Genomic DNA, 17,493 nt, shown 5'->3' with positions numbered 1-17,493 from the left:
CGCCCGCCTTCAAGACAGGCAGGAGTAGTCTCTGTGGCGCAATAGGTCAGCGCAGTAGGCTGTTAACCGAAAGGATGGTGGTTCAAGTCCACCCAGGGACGTTTTGTGCTTAAATAACCAGGAATGAGCCAACTCTGGGCTCTATCCTTCTGCAGGAGAATATAAACCAGCTCAAAGATAACACAAGTGGCGTGACCTCTTTCAGAAGGTAGAGTATTGCAAACCATGTACCTATCACTCATTAGGGTCATTGGTATGCAGGTCACTGGATGAAATATAGGCAAACATATGAGGCCCCATCCGACAGTTTTGTGGTACATGATGGGCAACTTCATGTCAATAAACATGCTAGTTGATGTGACCGAGAAACCAGTAGCAAAATGACTGCTACATCTTCACTTACGGAATATTCTTGTATGCTAAATATAGGAATTCAAAGTCAGAGTCCAATTGAAATATAACAAAAATACAGTGTGCGTCCAGCTTCCACATGTCCGCGTGAGTCAGCTTTCCCAATTTTTGATTAACAGGAAAATACCCTGATGAGCATACATGTGCACCTTAACCTCTAAAAGTAATATAGCAAATGCAAGTGGAAGTGGCTTGAAGATCAAGCGCCCGCCTTCAAGACAGGCAGGAGTAGTCTCTGTGGCGCAATAGGTCAGCGCAGTCGGCTGTTAACCGAAAGGATGGTGGTTTCAAGTCCACCCAGGGACGTTTTGTGCTTAAATAACCAGGAATGAGCCAACTCTGGGCTCTATCCTTCTGCAGGAGAATATAAACCAGCTCAAAGATAACACAAGTGGCGTGACCTCTTTCAGAAGGTAGAGTATTGCAAACCATGTACCTATCACTCATTAGGGTCATTGGTATGCAGGTCACTGGATGAAATATAGGCAAACATATGAGGCCCCATCCGACAGTTTTGTGGTACATGATGGGCAACTTCATGTCAATAACCATGCTAGTCGATGTGACCAAGAAACCAGTAGCAAAATGACTGCTACATCTTCACTTACAGAATATACTTGTATGCTAAATATAGGAATTCAAAGTCAGAGTCCAATTGAAATATAACAAAAATACAGTGTGCGTCCAGCTTCCACATGTCCGCGTGAGTCAGCTTTCCCAATTTTTGATTAACAGGAAAATACCCTGATGAGCATACATGTGCACCTTAACCTCTAAAAGTAATATAGCAAATGCAAGTGGAAGTGGCTTGAAGATCAAGCGCCCGCCTTCAAGACAGGCAGGAGTAGTCTCTGTGGCGCAATAGGTCAGCGCAGTCGGCTGTTAACCGAAAGGATGGTGGTTCAAGTCCACCCAGGGACGTTTTGTGCTTAAATAACCAGGAATGAGCCAACTCTGGGCTCTATCCTTCTGCGGAGAATATAGACCAGCTCAAAGATAACACAAGTGGCGTGACCTCTTTCAGAAGGTAGAGTATTGCAAACCATGTACCTATCACTCATTAGGGTCATTGGTATGCAGGTCACTGGATGAAATATAGGCAAACATATGAGGCCCCATCCGACAGTTTTGTGGTACATGATGGGCAACTTCATGTCAATAACCATGCTAGTCGATGTGACCAAGAAACCAGTAGCAAAATGACTGCTACATCTTCACTTACGGAATATACTTGTATGCTAAATATAGGAATTCAAAGTCAGAGTCCAATTGAAATATAACAAAAATGCAGTGTGCGTCCAGCTTCCACATGTCCGCGTGAGTCAGCTTTCCCAATTTTTGATTAACAGGAAAATACCCTGATGAGCATACATGTGCACCTTAACCTCTAAAAGTAATATAGCAAATGCAAGTGGAAGTGGCTTGAAGATCAAGCGCCCGCCTTCAAGACAGGCAGGAGTAGTCTCTGTGGCGCAATAGGTCAGCGCAGTGGCTGTTAACCGAAAGGATGGTGGTTCAAGTCCACCCAGGGACGTTTTGTGCTTAAATAACCAGGAATGAGCCAACTCTGGGCTCTATCCTTCTGCAGGAGAATATAAACCAGCTCAAAGATAACACAAGTGGCGTGACCTCTTTCAGAAGGTAGAGTATTGCAAACCATGTACCTATCACTCATTAGGGTCATTGGTATGCAGGTCACTGGATGAAATATAGGCAAACATATGAGGCCCCATCCGACAGTTTTGTGGTACATGATGGGCAACTTCATGTCAATAACCATGCTAGTCGATGTGACCGAGAAACCAGTAGCAAAATGACTGCTACATCTTCACTTACGGAATATACTTGTATGCTAAATATAGGAATTCAAAGTCAGAGTCCAATTGAAATATAACAAAAATACAGTGTGCGTCCAGCTTCCACATGTCCGCGTGAGTCAGCTTTCCCAATTTTTGATTAACAGGAAAATACCCTGATGAGCATACATGTGCACCTTAACCTCTAAAAGTAATATAGCAAATGCAAGTGGAAGTGGCTTGAAGATCAGCGCCCGCCTTCAAGACAGGCAGGAGTAGTCTCTGTGGCGCAATAGGTCAGCGCAGTCGGCTGTTAACCGAAAGGATGGTGGTTCAAGTCCACCCAGGGACGTTTTGTGCTTAAATAACCAGGAATGAGCCAACTCTGGGCTCTATCCTTCTGCAGGAGAATATAAACCAGCTCAAAGATAACACAAGTGGCGTGACCTCTTTCAGAAGGTAGAGTATTGCAAACCATGTACCTATCACTCATTAGGGTCATTGGTATGCAGGTCACTGGATGAAATATAGGCAAACATATGAGGCCCCATCCGACAGTTTTGTGGTACATGATGGGCAACTTCATGTCAATAACCATGCTAGTCGATGTGACCAAGAAACCAGTAGCAAAATGACTGCTACATCTTCACTTACAGAATATACTTCTATGCTAAATATAGGAATTCAAAGTCAGAGTCCAATTGAAATATAACAAAAATGCAGTGTGCGTCCAGCTTCCACATGTCCGCGTGAGTCAGCTTTCCCAATTTTTGATTAACAGGAAAATACCCTGATGAGCATACATGTGCACCTTAACCTCTAAAAGTAATATAGCAAATGCAAGTGGAAGTGGTTTGAAGATTAAGCGCCCGCCTTCAAAGACAGACAGGAGTAGACCTGTGGCGCAATAGGTCAGCGCAGTGGCTGTTAACCGAAAGGATGGTGGTTCAAGTCCACCCAGGGACGTTTTTGTGCTTAAATAACCAGGAATGAGCCAACTCCAGGCTCCATCCTTCTGCGGGAGAATATAGACCAGCTCAAAGATAACACAAGTGGCGTGACCTCTTTCAGAAGGTAGAGTATTGCAAACCATGTACCTATCACTCATTAGGGTCATTGGTATGCAGGTCACTGGATGAAATATAGGCAAACATATGAGGCCCCATCCGACAGTTTTGTGGTACATGATGGGCAACTTCATGTCAATAACCATGCTAGTTGATGTGACCAAGAAACCAGTAGCAAAATGACTGCTACATCTTCACTTACGAATATTCTTGTATGCTAAATATAGGAATTCAAAGTCAGAGTCCAATTGAAATATAACAAAAATACAGTGTGCGTCCAGCTTCCACATGTCCGCGTGAGTCAGCTTTCCCAATTTTTGATTAACAGGAAAATACCCTGATGAGCATACATGTGCACCTTAACCTCTAAAAGTAATATAGCAAATGCAAGTGGAAGTGGCTTGAAGATCAAGCGCCCGCCTTCAAGACAGGCAGGAGTAGTCTCTGTGGCGCAATAGGTCAGCGCAGTGGCTGTTAACCGAAAGGATGGTGGTTCAAGTCCACCCAGGGACGTTTTGTGCTTAAATAACCAGGAATGAGCCAACTCTGGGCTCTATCCTTCTGCAGGAGAATATAAACCAGCTCAAAGATAACACAAGTGGCGTGACCTCTTTCAGAAGGTAGAGTATTGCAAACCATGTACCTATCACTCATTAGGGTCATTGGTATGCAGGTCACTGGATGAAATATAGGCAAACATATGAGGCCCCATCCGACAGTTTTGTGGTACATGATGGGCAACTTCATGTCAATAACCATGCTAGTCGATGTGACCAAGAAACCAGTAGCAAAATGACTGCTACATCTTCACTTACAGAATATACTTCTATGCTAAATATAGGAATTCAAAGTCAGAGTCCAATTGAAATATAACAAAAATGCAGTGTGCGTCCAGCTTCCACATGTCCGCGTGAGTCAGCTTTCCCAATTTTTGATTAACAGGAAAATACCCTGATGAGCATACATGTGCACCTTAACCTCTAAAAGTAATATAGCAAATGCAAGTGGAAGTGGCTTGAAGATCAAGCGCCCGCCTTCAAGACAGGCAGGAGTAGTCTCTGTGGCGCAATAGGTCAGCGCAGTCGGCTGTTAACCGAAAGGATGGTGGTTCAAGTCCACCCAGGGACGTTTTGTGCTTAAATAACCAGGAATGAGCCAACTCTGGGCTCTATCCTTCTGCAGGGAGAATATAGACCAGCTCAAAGATAACACAAGTGGCGTGACCTCTTTCAGAAGGTAGAGTATTGCAAACCATGTACCTATCACTCATTAGGGTCATTGGTATGCAGGTCACTGGATGAAATATAGGCAAACATATGAGGCCCCATCCGACAGTTTTGTGGTACATGATGGGCAACTTCATGTCAATAACCATGCTAGTCGATGTGACCAAGAAACCAGTAGCAAAATGACTGCTACATCTTCACTTATGGAATATTCTTGTATGCTAAATATAGGAATTCAAAGTCAGAGTCCAATTGAAATATAACAAAAATACAGTGTGCTTCCAGCTTCCACATGTCCGCGTGAGTCAGCTTTCCCAATTTTTGATTAACAGGAAAATACCCTGATGAGCATACATGTGCACCTTAACCTCTAAAAGTAATATAGCAAATGCAAGTGGAAGTGGCTTGAAGATCAAGCGCCCGCCTTCAAGACAGGCAGGAGTAGTCTCTGTGGCGCAATAGGTCAGCGCAGTGGCTGTTAACCGAAAGGATGGTGGTTCAAGTCCCACCCAGGGACGTTTTGTGCTTAAATAACCAGGAATGAGCCAACTCTGGGCTCTATCCTTCTGCAGGAGAATATAAACCAGCTCAAAGATAACACAAGTGGCGTGACCTCTTTCAGAAGGTAGAGTATTGCAAACCATGTACCTATCACTCATTAGGGTCATTGGTATGCAGGTCACTGGATGAAATATAGGCAAACATATGAGGCCCCATCCGACAGTTTTGTGGTACATGATGGGCAACTTCATGTCAATAACCATGCTAGTCGATGTGACCAAGAAACCAGTAGCAAAATGACTGCTACATCTTCACTTACAGAATATACTTCTATGCTAAATATAGGAATTCAAAGTCAGAGTCCAATTGAAATATAACAAAAATGCAGTGTGCGTCCAGCTTCCACATGTCCGCGTGAGTCAGCTTTCCCAATTTTTGATTAACAGGAAAATACCCTGATGAGCATACATGTGCACCTTAACCTCTAAAAGTAATATAGCAAATGCAAGTGGAAGTGGCTTGAAGATCAAGCGCCCGCCTTCAAGACAGGCAGGAGTAGTCTCTGTGGCGCAATAGGTCAGCGCAGTCGGCTGTTAACCGAAAGGATGGTGGTTCAAGTCCACCCAGGGACGTTTTGTGCTTAAATAACCAGGAATGAGCCAACTCTGGGCTCTATCCTTCTGCGGGAGAATATAGACCAGCTCAAAGATAACACAAGTGGCGTGACCTCTTTCAGAAGGTAGAGTATTGCAAACCATGTACCTATCACTCATTAGGGTCATTGGTATGCAGGTCACTGGATGAAATATAGGCAAACATATGAGGCCCCATCCGACAGTTTTGTGGTACATGATGGGCAACTTCATGTCAATAACCATGCTAGTCGATGTGACCAAGAAACCAGTAGCAAAATGACTGCTACATCTTCACTTACAGAATATACTTGTATGCTAAATATAGGAATTCAAAGTCAGAGTCCAATTGAAATATAACAAAAATGCAGTGTGCGTCCAGCTTCCACATGTCCGCGTGAGTCAGCTTTCCCAATTTTTGATTAACAGGAAAATACCCTGATGAGCATACATGTGCACCTTAACCTCTAAAAGTAATATAGCAAATGCAAGTGGAAGTGGCTTGAAGATCAAGCGCCCGCCTTCAAGACAGGCAGGAGTAGTCTCTGTGGCGCAATAGGTCAGCGCAGTCGGCTGTTAACCGAAAGGATGGTGGTTCAAGTCCACCCAGGGACGTTTTGTGCTTAAATAACCAGGAATGAGCCAACTCTGGGCTCTATCCTTCTGCAGGAGAATATAAACCAGCTCAAAGATAACACAAGTGGCGTGACCTCTTTCAGAAGGTAGAGTATTGCAAACCATGTACCTATCACTCATTAGGGTCATTGGTATGCAGGTCACTGGATGAAATATAGGCAAACATATGAGGCCCCATCCGACAGTTTTGTGGTACATGATGGGCAACTTCATGTCAATAACCATGCTAGTCGATGTGACCAAGAAACCAGTAGCAAAATGACTGCTACATCTTCACTTACAGAATATACTTCTATGCTAAATATAGGAATTCAAAGTCAGAGTCCAATTGAAATATAACAAAAATGCAGTGTGCGTCCAGCTTCCACATGTCCGCGTGAGTCAGCTTTCCCAATTTTTGATTAACAGGAAAATACCCTGATGAGCATACATGTGCACCTTAACCTCTAAAAGTAATATAGCAAATGCAAGTGGAAGTGGCTTGAAGATCAAGCGCCCGCCTTCAAGACAGGCAGGAGTAGTCTCTGTGGCGCAATAGGTCAGCGCAGTGGCTGTTAACCGAAAGGATGGTGGTTCAAGTCCACCCAGGGACGTTTTGTGCTTAAATAACCAGGAATGAGCCAACTCTGGGCTCTATCCTTCTGCAGGAGAATATAAACCAGCTCAAAGATAACACAAGTGGCGTGACCTCTTTCAGAAGGTAGAGTATTGCAAACCATGTACCTATCACTCATTAGGGTCATTGGTATGCAGGTCACTGGATGAAATATAGGCAAACATATGAGGCCCCATCCGACAGTTTTGTGGTACATGATGGGCAACTTCATGTCAATAACCATGCTAGTCGATGTGACCAAGAAACCAGTAGCAAAATGACTGCTACATCTTCACTTACAGAATATACTTCTATGCTAAATATAGGAATTCAAAGTCAGAGTCCAATTGAAATATAACAAAAATACAGTGTGCGTCCAGCTTCCACATGTCCGCGTGAGTCAGCTTTCCCAATTTTTGATTAACAGGAAAATACCCTGATGAGCATACATGTGCACCTTAACCTCTAAAAGTAATATAGCAAATGCAAGTGGAAGTGGCTTGAAGATCAGCGCCCGCCTTCAAGACAGGCAGGAGTAGTCTCTGTGGCGCAATAGGTCAGCGCAGTGGGCTGTTAACCGAAAGGATGGTGGTTCAAGTCCACCCAGGGACGTTTTGTGCTTAAATAACCAGGAATGAGCCAACTCTGGGCTCTATCCTTCTGCAGGGAGAATATAGACCAGCTCAAAGATAACACAAGTGGCGTGACCTCTTTCAGAAGGTAGAGTATTGCAAACCATGTACCTATCACTCATTAGGGTCATTGGTATGCAGGTCACTGGATGAAATATAGGCAAACATATGAGGCCCCATCCGACAGTTTTGTGGTACATGATGGGCAACTTCATGTCAATAACCATGCTAGTTGATGTGACCAAGAAACCAGTAGCAAAATGACTGCTACATCTTCACTTACGAATATTCTTGTATGCTAAATATAGGAATTCAAAGTCAGAGTCCAATTGAAATATAACAAAAATACAGTGTGCGTCCAGCTTCCACATGTCCGCGTGAGTCAGCTTTCCCAATTTTTGATTAACAGGAAAATACCCTGATGAGCATACATGTGCACCTTAACCTCTAAAAGTAATATAGCAAATGCAAGTGGAAGTGGCTTGAAGATCAAGCGCCCGCCTTCAAGACAGGCAGGAGTAGTCTCTGTGGCGCAATAGGTCAGCGCAGTCGGCTGTTAACCGAAAGGATGGTGGTTCAAGTCCACCCAGGGACGTTTTGTGCTTAAATAACCAGGAATGAGCCAACTCTGGGCTCTATCCTTCTGCAGGAGAATATAAACCAGCTCAAAGATAACACAAGTGGCGTGACCTCTTTCAGAAGGTAGAGTATTGCAAACCATGTACCTATCACTCATTAGGGTCATTGGTATGCAGGTCACTGGATGAAATATAGGCAAACATATGAGGCCCCATCCGACAGTTTTGTGGTACATGATGGGCAACTTCATGTCAATAACCATGCTAGTCGATGTGACCAAGAAACCAGTAGCAAAATGACTGCTACATCTTCACTTATGGAATATTCTTGTATGCTAAATATAGGAATTCAAAGTCAGAGTCCAATTGAAATATAACAAAAATACAGTGTGCGTCCAGCTTCCACATGTCCGCGTGAGTCAGCTTTCCCAATTTTTGATTAACAGGAAAATACCCTGATGAGCACACATGTGCACCTTAACCTCTAAAAGTAATATAGCAAATGCAAGTGGAAGTGGCTTGAAGATCATGCGCTCGCCTTCAAGACAGGCAGGAGTAGTCTCTGTGGCGCAATAGGTCAGCGCAGTAGGCTGTTAACCGAAAGGATGGTGGTTCAAGTCCACCCAGGGACGTTTTGTGCTTAAATAACCAGGAATGAGCCAACTCTGGGCTCTATCCTTCTGCAGGAGAATATAAACCAGCTCAAAGATAACACAAGTGGCGTGACCTCTTTCAGAAGGTAGAGTATTGCAAACCATGTACCTATCACTCATTAGGGTCATTGGTATGCAGGTCACTGGATGAAATATAGGCAAACATATGAGGCCCCATCCGACAGTTTTGTGGTACATGATGGGCAACTTCATGTCAATAACCATGCTAGTCGATGTGACCAAGAAACCAGTAGCAAAATGACTGCTACATCTTCACTTACAGAATATACTTCTATGCTAAATATAGGAATTCAAAGTCAGAGTCCAATTGAAATATAACAAAAATGCAGTGTGCGTCCAGCTTCCACATGTCCGCGTGAGTCAGCTTTCCCAATTTTTGATTAACAGGAAAATACCCTGATGAGCATACATGTGCACCTTAACCTCTAAAAGTAATATAGCAAATGCAAGTGGAAGTGGCTTGAAGATCAAGCGCCCGCCTTCAAGACAGGCAGGAGTAGTCTCTGTGGCGCAATAGGTCAGCGCAGTCGGCTGTTAACCGAAAGGATGGTGGTTCAAGTCCACCCAGGGACGTTTTGTGCTTAAATAACCAGGAATGAGCCAACTCTGGGCTCTATCCTTCTGCAGGAGAATATAACCAGCTCAAAGATAACACAAGTGGCGTGACCTCTTTCAGAAGGTAGAGTATTGCAAACCATGTACCTATCACTCATTAGGGTCATTGGTATGCAGGTCACTGGATGAAATATAGGCAAACATATGAGGCCCCATCCGACAGTTTTGTGGTACATGATGGGCAACTTCATGTCAATAACCATGCTAGTCGATGTGACCAAGAAACCAGTAGCAAAATGACTGCTACATCTTCACTTACAGAATATACTTCTATGCTAAATATAGGAATTCAAAGTCAGAGTCCAATTGAAATATAACAAAAATGCAGTGTGCGTCCAGCTTCCACATGTCCGCGTGAGTCAGCTTTCCCAATTTTTGATTAACAGGAAAATACCCTGATGAGCATACATGTGCACCTTAACCTCTAAAAGTAATATAGCAAATGCAAGTGGAAGTGGCTTGAAGATCAGCGCCCGCCTTCAAGACAGGCAGGAGTAGTCTCTGTGGCGCAATAGGTCAGCGCAGTCGGCTGTTAACCGAAAGGATGGTGGTTCAAGTCCACCCAGGGACGTTTTGTGCTTAAATAACCAGGAATGAGCCAACTCTGGGCTCTATCCTTCTGCAGGGAGAATATAAACCAGCTCAAAGATAACACAAGTGGCGTGACCTCTTTCAGAAGGTAGAGTATTGCAAACCATGTACCTATCACTCATTAGGGTCATTGGTATGCAGGTCACTGGATGAAATATAGGCAAACATATGAGGCCCCATCCGACAGTTTTGTGGTACATGATGGGCAACTTCATGTCAATAACCATGCTAGTCGATGTGACCAAGAAACCAGTAGCAAAATGACTGCTACATCTTCACTTACAGAATATACTTCTATGCTAAATATAGGAATTCAAAGTCAGAGTCCAATTGAAATATAACAAAAATGCAGTGTGCGTCCAGCTTCCACATGTCCGCGTGAGTCAGCTTTCCCAATTTTTGATTAACAGGAAAATACCCTGATGAGCATACATGTGCACCTTAACCTCTAAAAGTAATATAGCAAATGCAAGTGGAAGTGGCTTGAAGATCAAGCGCCCGCCTTCAAGACAGGCAGGAGTAGTCTCTGTGGCGCAATAGGTCAGCGCAGTGGCTGTTAACCGAAAGGATGGTGTTTCAAGCCCACCCAGGGACGTTTTGTGCTTAAATAACCAGGAATGAGCCAACTCTGGACTCTATCCTTCTGCGGGAGAATATAGACCAGCTCAAAGATAACACAAGTGGCGTGACCTCTTTCAGAAGGTAGAGTATTGCAAACCATGTACCTATCACTCATTAGGGTCATTGGTATGCAGGTCACTGGATGAAATATAGGCAAACATATGAGGCCCCATCCGACAGTTTTGTGGTACATGATGGGCAACTTCATGTCAATAACCATGCTAGTCGATGTGACCAAGAAACCAGTAGCAAAATGACTGCTACATCTTCACTTACAGAATATACTTGTATGCTAAATATAGGAATTCAAAGTCAGAGTCCAATTGAAATATAACAAAAATACAGTGTGCGTCCAGCTTCCACATGTCCGCGTGAGTCAGCTTTCCCAATTTTTGATTAACAGGAAAATACCCTGATGAGCATACATGTGCACCTTAACCTCTAAAAGTAATATAGCAAATGCAAGTGGAAGTGGCTTGAAGATCATGCGCTCGCCTTCAAGACAGGCAGGAGTAGTCTCTGTGGCGCAATAGGTCAGCGCAGTAGGCTGTTAACCGAAAGGATGGTGTTTCAAGCCCACCCAGGGACGTTTTGTGCTTAAATAACCAGGAATGAGCCAACTCTGGGCTCTATCCTTCTGCAGGAGAATATAAACCAGCTCAAAGATAACACAAGTGGCGTGACCTCTTTCAGAAGGTAGAGTATTGCAAACCATGTACCTATCACTCATTAGGGTCATTGGTATGCAGGTCACTGGATGAAATATAGGCAAACATATGAGGCCCCATCCGACAGTTTTGTGGTACATGATGGGCAACTTCATGTCAATAACCATGCTAGTTGATGTGACCAAGAAACCAGTAGCAAAATGACTGCTACATCTTCACTTACGGAATATTCTTGTATGCTAAATATAGGAATTCAAAGTCAGAGTCCAATTGAAATATAACAAAAATACAGTGTGCGTCCAGCTTCCACATGTCCGCGTGAGTCAGCTTTCCCAATTTTTGATTAACAGGAAAATACCCTGATGAGCATACATGTGCACCTTAACCTCTAAAAGTAATATAGCAAATGCAAGTGGAAGTGGCTTGAAGATCAAGCGCCCGCCTTCAAGACAGGCAGGAGTAGTCTCTGTGGCGCAATAGGTCAGCGCAGTCGGCTGTTAACCGAAAGGATGGTGGTTCAAGTCCACCCAGGGACGTGTTGTGCTTAAATAGCCAGGAATGAGCCAACTCTGGGCTCTATCCTTCTGCAGGAGAATATAAACCAGCTCAAAGATAACACAAGTGGCGTGACCTCTTTCAGAAGGTAGAGTATTGCAAACCATGTACCTATCACTCATTAGGGTCATTGGTATGCAGGTCACTGGATGAAATATAGGCAAACATATGAGGCCCCATCCGACAGTTTTGTGGTACATGATGGGCAACTTCATGTCAATAACCATGCTAGTCGATGTGACCAAGAAACCAGTAGCAAAATGACTGCTACATCTTCACTTACAGAATATACTTCTATGCTAAATATAGGAATTCAAAGTCAGAGTCCAATTGAAATATAACAAAAATGCAGTGTGCGTCCAGCTTCCACATGTCCGCGTGAGTCAGCTTTCCCAATTTTTGATTAACAGGAAAATACCCTGATGAGCATACATGTGCACCTTAACCTCTAAAAGTAATATAGCAAATGCAAGTGGAAGTGGCTTGAAGATCAAGCGCCCGCCTTCAAGACAGGCAGGAGTAGTCTCTGTGGCGCAATAGGTCAGCGCAGTCGGCTGTTAACCGAAAGGATGGTGGTTCAAGTCCACCCAGGGACGTTTTGTGCTTAAATAACCAGGAATGAGCCAACTCTGGGCTCTATCCTTCTGCAGGAGAATATAAACCAGCTCAAAGATAACACAAGTGGCGTGACCTCTTTCAGAAGGTAGAGTATTGCAAACCATGTACCTATCACTCATTAGGGTCATTGGTATGCAGGTCACTGGATGAAATATAGGCAAACATATGAGGCCCCATCCGACAGTTTTGTGGTACATGATGGGCAACTTCATGTCAATAACCATGCTAGTTGATGTGACCAAGAAACCAGTAGCAAAATGACTGCTACATCTTCACTTACAGAATATACTTCTATGCTAAATATAGGAATTCAAAGTCAGAGTCCAATTGAAATATAACAAAAATGCAGTGTGCGTCCAGCTTCCACATGTCCGCGTGAGTCAGCTTTCCCAATTTTTGATTAACAGGAAAATACCCTGATGAGCATACATGTGCACCTTAACCTCTAAAAGTAATATAGCAAATGCAAGTGGAAGTGGTTTGAAGATTAAGCGCCCGCCTTCAAAGACAGACAGGAGTAGACGCTGTGGCGCAATAGGTCAGTGCAGTGGGCTGTTAACCGAAAGGATGGTGGTTCAAGTCCACCCAGGGACTTTTTGTGCTTAAATAACCAGGAATGAGCCAACTCCAGGCTCCATCCATCTGCGGGAGAATATAGACCAGCTCAAAGATAACACAAGTGGCGTGACCTCTTTCAGAAGGTAGAGTATTGCAAACCATGTACCTATCACTCATTAGGGTCATTGGTATGCAGGTCACTGGATGAAATATAGGCAAACATATGAGGCCCCCATCCGACAGTTTTGTGGTACATGATGGGCAACTTCATGTCAATAACCATGCTAGTTGATGTGACCAAGAAACCAGTAGCAAAATGACTGCTACATCTTCACTTATGGAATATTCTTGTATGCTAAATATAGGAATTCAAAGTCAGAGTCCAATTGAAATATAACAAAAATACAGTGTGCGTCCAGCTTCCACATGTCCGCGTGAGTCAGCTTTCCCAATTTTTGATTAACAGGAAAATACCCTGATGAGCATACATGTGCACCTTAACCTCTAAAAGTAATATAGCAAATGCAAGTGGAAGTGGCTTGAAGATCAAGCGCCCGCCTTCAAGACAGGCAGGAGTAGTCTCTGTGGCGCAATAGGTCAGCGCAGTCGGCTGTTAACCGAAAGGATGGTGGTTCAAGTCCACCCAGGGACGTTTTGTGCTTAAATAACCAGGAATGAGCCAACTCTGGGCTCTATCCTTCTGCAGGAGAATATAAACCAGCTCAAAGATAACACAAGTGGCGTGACCTCTTTCAGAAGGTAGAGTATTGCAAACCATGTACCTATCACTCATTAGGGTCATTGGTATGCAGGTCACTGGATGAAATATAGGCAAACATATGAGGCCCCATCCGACAGTTTTGTGGTACATGATGGGCAACTTCATGTCAATAACCATGCTAGTCGATGTGACCAAGAAACCAGTAGCAAAATGACTGCTACATCTTCACTTACAGAATATACTTCTATGCTAAATATAGGAATTCAAAGTCAGAGTCCAATTGAAATATAACAAAAATGCAGTGTGCGTCCAGCTTCCACATGTCCGCGTGAGTCAGCTTTCCCAATTTTTGATTAACAGGAAAATACCCTGATGAGCATACATGTGCACCTTAACCTCTAAAAGTAATATAGCAAATGCAAGTGGAAGTGGCTTGAAGATCAAGCGCCCGCCTTCAAGACAGGCAGGAGTAGTCTCTGTGGCGCAATAGGTCAGCGCAGTCGGCTGTTAACCGAAAGGATGGTGGTTCAAGTCCACCCAGGGACGTTTTGTGCTTAAATAACCAGGAATGAGCCAACTCTGGGCTCTATCCTTCTGCAGGAGAATATAACCAGCTCAAAGATAACACAAGTGGCGTGACCTCTTTCAGAAGGTAGAGTATTGCAAACCATGTACCTATCACTCATTAGGGTCATTGGTATGCAGGTCACTGGATGAAATATAGGCAAACATATGAGGCCCCATCCGACAGTTTTGTGGTACATGATGGGCAACTTCATGTCAATAACCATGCTAGTCGATGTGACCAAGAAACCAGTAGCAAAATGACTGCTACATCTTCACTTACAGAATATACTTCTATGCTAAATATAGGAATTCAAAGTCAGAGTCCAATTGAAATATAACAAAAATGCAGTGTGCGTCCAGCTTCCACATGTCCGCGTGAGTCAGCTTTCCCAATTTTTGATTAACAGGAAAATACCCTGATGAGCATACATGTGCACCTTAACCTCTAAAAGTAATATAGCAAATGCAAGTGGAAGTGGCTTGAAGATCAAGCGCCCGCCTTCAAGACAGGCAGGAGTAGTCTCTGTGGCGCAATAGGTCAGCGCAGTCGGCTGTTAACCGAAAGGATGGTGGTTCAAGTCCACCCAGGGACGTTTTGTGCTTAAATACCAGGAATGAGCCAACTCTGGGCTCTATCCTTCTGCAGGAGAATATAAACCAGCTCAAAGATAACACAAGTGGCGTGACCTCTTTCAGAAGGTAGAGTATTGCAAACCATGTACCTATCACTCATTAGGGTCATTGGTATGCAGGTCACTGGATGAAATATAGGCAAACATATGAGGCCCCATCCGACAGTTTTGTGGTACATGATGGGCAACTTCATGTCAATAACCATGCTAGTCGATGTGACCAAGAAACCAGTAGCAAAATGACTGCTACATCTTCACTTACAGAATATACTTCTATGCTAAATATAGGAATTCAAAGTCAGAGTCCAATTGAAATATAACAAAAATGCAGTGTGCGTCCAGCTTCCACATGTCCGCGTGAGTCAGCTTTCCCAATTTTTGATTAACAGGAAAATACCCTGATGAGCATACATGTGCACCTTAACCTCTAAAAGTAATATAGCAAATGCAAGTGGAAGTGGCTTGAAGATCAAGCGCCCGCCTTCAAGACAGGCAGGAGTAGTCTCTGTGGCGCAATAGGTCAGCGCAGTCGGCTGTTAACCGAAAGGATGGTGGTTCAAGTCCCACCCAGGGACGTTTTGTGCTTAAATAACCAGGAATGAGCCAACTCTGGGCTCTATCCTTCTGCAGGAGAATATAAACCAGCTCAAAGATAACACAAGTGGCGTGACCTCTTTCAGAAGGTAGAGTATTGCAAACCATGTACCTATCACTCATTAGGGTCATTGGTATGCAGGTCACTGGATGAAATATAGGCAAACATATGAGGCCCCATCCGACAGTTTTGTGGTACATGATGGGCAACTTCATGTCAATAACCATGCTAGTCGATGTGACCAAGAAACCAGTAGCAAAATGACTGCTACATCTTCACTTACAGAATATACTTCTATGCTAAATATAGGAATTCAAAGTCAGAGTCCAATTGAAATATAACAAAAATGCAGTGTGCGTCCAGCTTCCACATGTCCGCGTGAGTCAGCTTTCCCAATTTTTGATTAACAGGAAAATACCCTGATGAGCATACATGTGCACCTTAACCTCTAAAAGTAATATAGCAAATGCAAGTGGAAGTGGCTTGAAGATCAAGCGCCCGCCTTCAAGACAGGCAGGAGTAGTCTCTGTGGCGCAATAGGTCAGCGCAGTCGGCTGTTAACCGAAAGGATGGTGGTTCAAGTCCACCCAGGGACGTTTTGTGCTTAAATAACCAGGAATGAGCCAACTCTGGGCTCTATCCTTCTGCAGGAGAATATAAACCAGCTCAAAGATAACACAAGTGGCGTGACCTCTTTCAGAAGGTAGAGTATTGCAAACCATGTACCTATCACTCATTAGGGTCATTGGTATGCAGGTCACTGGATGAAATATAGGCAAACATATGAGGCCCCATCCGACAGTTTTGTGGTACATGATGGGCAACTTCATGTCAATAACCATGCTAGTCGATGTGACCAAGAAACCAGTAGCAAAATGACTGCTACATCTTCACTTACAGAATATACTTCTATGCTAAATATAGGAATTCAAAGTCAGAGTCCAATTGAAATATAACAAAAATGCAGTGTGCGTCCAGCTTCCACATGTCCGCGTGAGTCAGCTTTCCCAATTTTTGATTAACAGGAAAATACCCTGATGAGCATACATGTGCACCTTAACCTCTAAAAGTAATATAGCAAATGCAAGTGGAAGTGGCTTGAAGATCAAGCGCCCGCCTTCAAGACAGGCAGGAGTAGTCTCTGTGGCGCAATAGGTCAGCGCAGTCGGCTGTTAACCGAAAGGATGGTGGTTCAAGTCCACCCAGGGACGTTTTGTGCTTAAATAACCAGGAATGAGCCAACTCTGGGCTCTATCCTTCTGCAGGAGAATATAAACCAGCTCAAAGATAACACAAGTGGCGTGACCTCTTTCAGAAGGTAGAGTATTGCAAACCATGTACCTATCACTCATTAGGGTCATTGGTATGCAGGTCACTGGATGAAATATAGGCAAACATATGAGGCCCCATCCGACAGTTTTGTGGTACATGATGGGCAACTTCATGTCAATAACCATGCTAGTCGATGTGACCAAGAAACCAGTAGCAAAATGACTGCTACATCTTCACTTACGGAATATCTTGTATGCTAAATATAGGAATTCAAAGTCAGAGTCCAATTGAAATATAACAAAATACAGTGTGCGTCCAGCTTCCACATGTCCGCGTGAGTCAGCTTTCCCAATTTTTGATTAACAGGAAAATACCCTGATGAGCATACATGTGCACCTTAACCTCTAAAAGTAATATAGCAAATGCAAGTGGAAGTGGCTTGAAGATCAAGCGCCCGCCTTCAAGACAGGCAGGAGTAGTCTCTGTGGCGCAATAGGTCAGCGCAGTCGGCTGTTAACCGAAAGGATGGTGGTTCAAGTCCACCCAGGGACGTGTTGTGCTTAAATAGCCAGGAATGAGCCAACTCTGGGCTCTATCCTTCTGCAGGAGAATATAAACCAGCTCAAAGATAACACAAGTGGCGTGACCTCTTTCAGAAGGTAGAGTATTGCAAACCATGTACCTATCACTCATTAGGGTCATTGGTATGCAGGTCACTGGATGAAATATAGG

At 43.8% G+C, this 17,493-nt stretch overlaps 21 non-coding genes across 21 annotated transcripts; all 21 read left to right on the top strand.

Moving 5' to 3' along the window:
- Window positions 1-27: 27 nt before the first annotated feature.
- Window positions 28-101, top strand: trnan-guu. Its single transcript has one exon. It is a non-coding gene; the product is annotated as a tRNA-Asn (tRNA).
- Window positions 102-642: 541 nt separating this feature from the next.
- On the top strand, window positions 643-717 carry trnan-guu. The gene has a single exon. It is a non-coding gene; the product is annotated as a tRNA-Asn (tRNA).
- A 541-nt stretch (window positions 718-1,258) lies between these two features.
- On the top strand, window positions 1,259-1,332 carry trnan-guu. Its single transcript has one exon. It is a non-coding gene; the product is annotated as a tRNA-Asn (tRNA).
- A 1,153-nt stretch (window positions 1,333-2,485) lies between these two features.
- On the top strand, window positions 2,486-2,559 carry trnan-guu. The gene has a single exon. It is a non-coding gene; the product is annotated as a tRNA-Asn (tRNA).
- Window positions 2,560-4,328: 1,769 nt separating this feature from the next.
- Window positions 4,329-4,402, top strand: trnan-guu. Its single transcript has one exon. It is a non-coding gene; the product is annotated as a tRNA-Asn (tRNA).
- Window positions 4,403-5,559: 1,157 nt separating this feature from the next.
- Window positions 5,560-5,633, top strand: trnan-guu. Its single transcript has one exon. It is a non-coding gene; the product is annotated as a tRNA-Asn (tRNA).
- A 541-nt stretch (window positions 5,634-6,174) lies between these two features.
- Window positions 6,175-6,248, top strand: trnan-guu. The gene has a single exon. It is a non-coding gene; the product is annotated as a tRNA-Asn (tRNA).
- Window positions 6,249-7,402: 1,154 nt separating this feature from the next.
- Window positions 7,403-7,476, top strand: trnan-guu. Its single transcript has one exon. It is a non-coding gene; the product is annotated as a tRNA-Asn (tRNA).
- Window positions 7,477-8,017: 541 nt separating this feature from the next.
- trnan-guu lies at window positions 8,018-8,091 on the top strand. Its single transcript has one exon. It is a non-coding gene; the product is annotated as a tRNA-Asn (tRNA).
- Window positions 8,092-8,632: 541 nt separating this feature from the next.
- On the top strand, window positions 8,633-8,706 carry trnan-guu. Its single transcript has one exon. It is a non-coding gene; the product is annotated as a tRNA-Asn (tRNA).
- Window positions 8,707-9,247: 541 nt separating this feature from the next.
- On the top strand, window positions 9,248-9,321 carry trnan-guu. Its single transcript has one exon. It is a non-coding gene; the product is annotated as a tRNA-Asn (tRNA).
- A 539-nt stretch (window positions 9,322-9,860) lies between these two features.
- On the top strand, window positions 9,861-9,934 carry trnan-guu. Its single transcript has one exon. It is a non-coding gene; the product is annotated as a tRNA-Asn (tRNA).
- A 1,771-nt stretch (window positions 9,935-11,705) lies between these two features.
- On the top strand, window positions 11,706-11,779 carry trnan-guu. Its single transcript has one exon. It is a non-coding gene; the product is annotated as a tRNA-Asn (tRNA).
- Window positions 11,780-12,320: 541 nt separating this feature from the next.
- Window positions 12,321-12,394, top strand: trnan-guu. The gene has a single exon. It is a non-coding gene; the product is annotated as a tRNA-Asn (tRNA).
- Window positions 12,395-13,552: 1,158 nt separating this feature from the next.
- On the top strand, window positions 13,553-13,626 carry trnan-guu. The gene has a single exon. It is a non-coding gene; the product is annotated as a tRNA-Asn (tRNA).
- A 541-nt stretch (window positions 13,627-14,167) lies between these two features.
- trnan-guu lies at window positions 14,168-14,241 on the top strand. Its single transcript has one exon. It is a non-coding gene; the product is annotated as a tRNA-Asn (tRNA).
- Window positions 14,242-14,781: 540 nt separating this feature from the next.
- Window positions 14,782-14,855, top strand: trnan-guu. Its single transcript has one exon. It is a non-coding gene; the product is annotated as a tRNA-Asn (tRNA).
- A 540-nt stretch (window positions 14,856-15,395) lies between these two features.
- Window positions 15,396-15,470, top strand: trnan-guu. The gene has a single exon. It is a non-coding gene; the product is annotated as a tRNA-Asn (tRNA).
- A 541-nt stretch (window positions 15,471-16,011) lies between these two features.
- trnan-guu lies at window positions 16,012-16,085 on the top strand. The gene has a single exon. It is a non-coding gene; the product is annotated as a tRNA-Asn (tRNA).
- A 541-nt stretch (window positions 16,086-16,626) lies between these two features.
- Window positions 16,627-16,700, top strand: trnan-guu. The gene has a single exon. It is a non-coding gene; the product is annotated as a tRNA-Asn (tRNA).
- A 539-nt stretch (window positions 16,701-17,239) lies between these two features.
- trnan-guu lies at window positions 17,240-17,313 on the top strand. The gene has a single exon. It is a non-coding gene; the product is annotated as a tRNA-Asn (tRNA).
- The last annotated feature ends 180 nt before the right edge of the window (window positions 17,314-17,493 follow it).

This window comes from Sander lucioperca, chromosome 8 (genome assembly GCF_008315115.2).
Source record: "Sander lucioperca isolate FBNREF2018 chromosome 8, SLUC_FBN_1.2, whole genome shotgun sequence".
Taxonomy (NCBI): domain Eukaryota; kingdom Metazoa; phylum Chordata; class Actinopteri; order Perciformes; family Percidae; genus Sander; species Sander lucioperca.
This window is presented reverse-complemented; position numbering and strand designations above follow the sequence as displayed.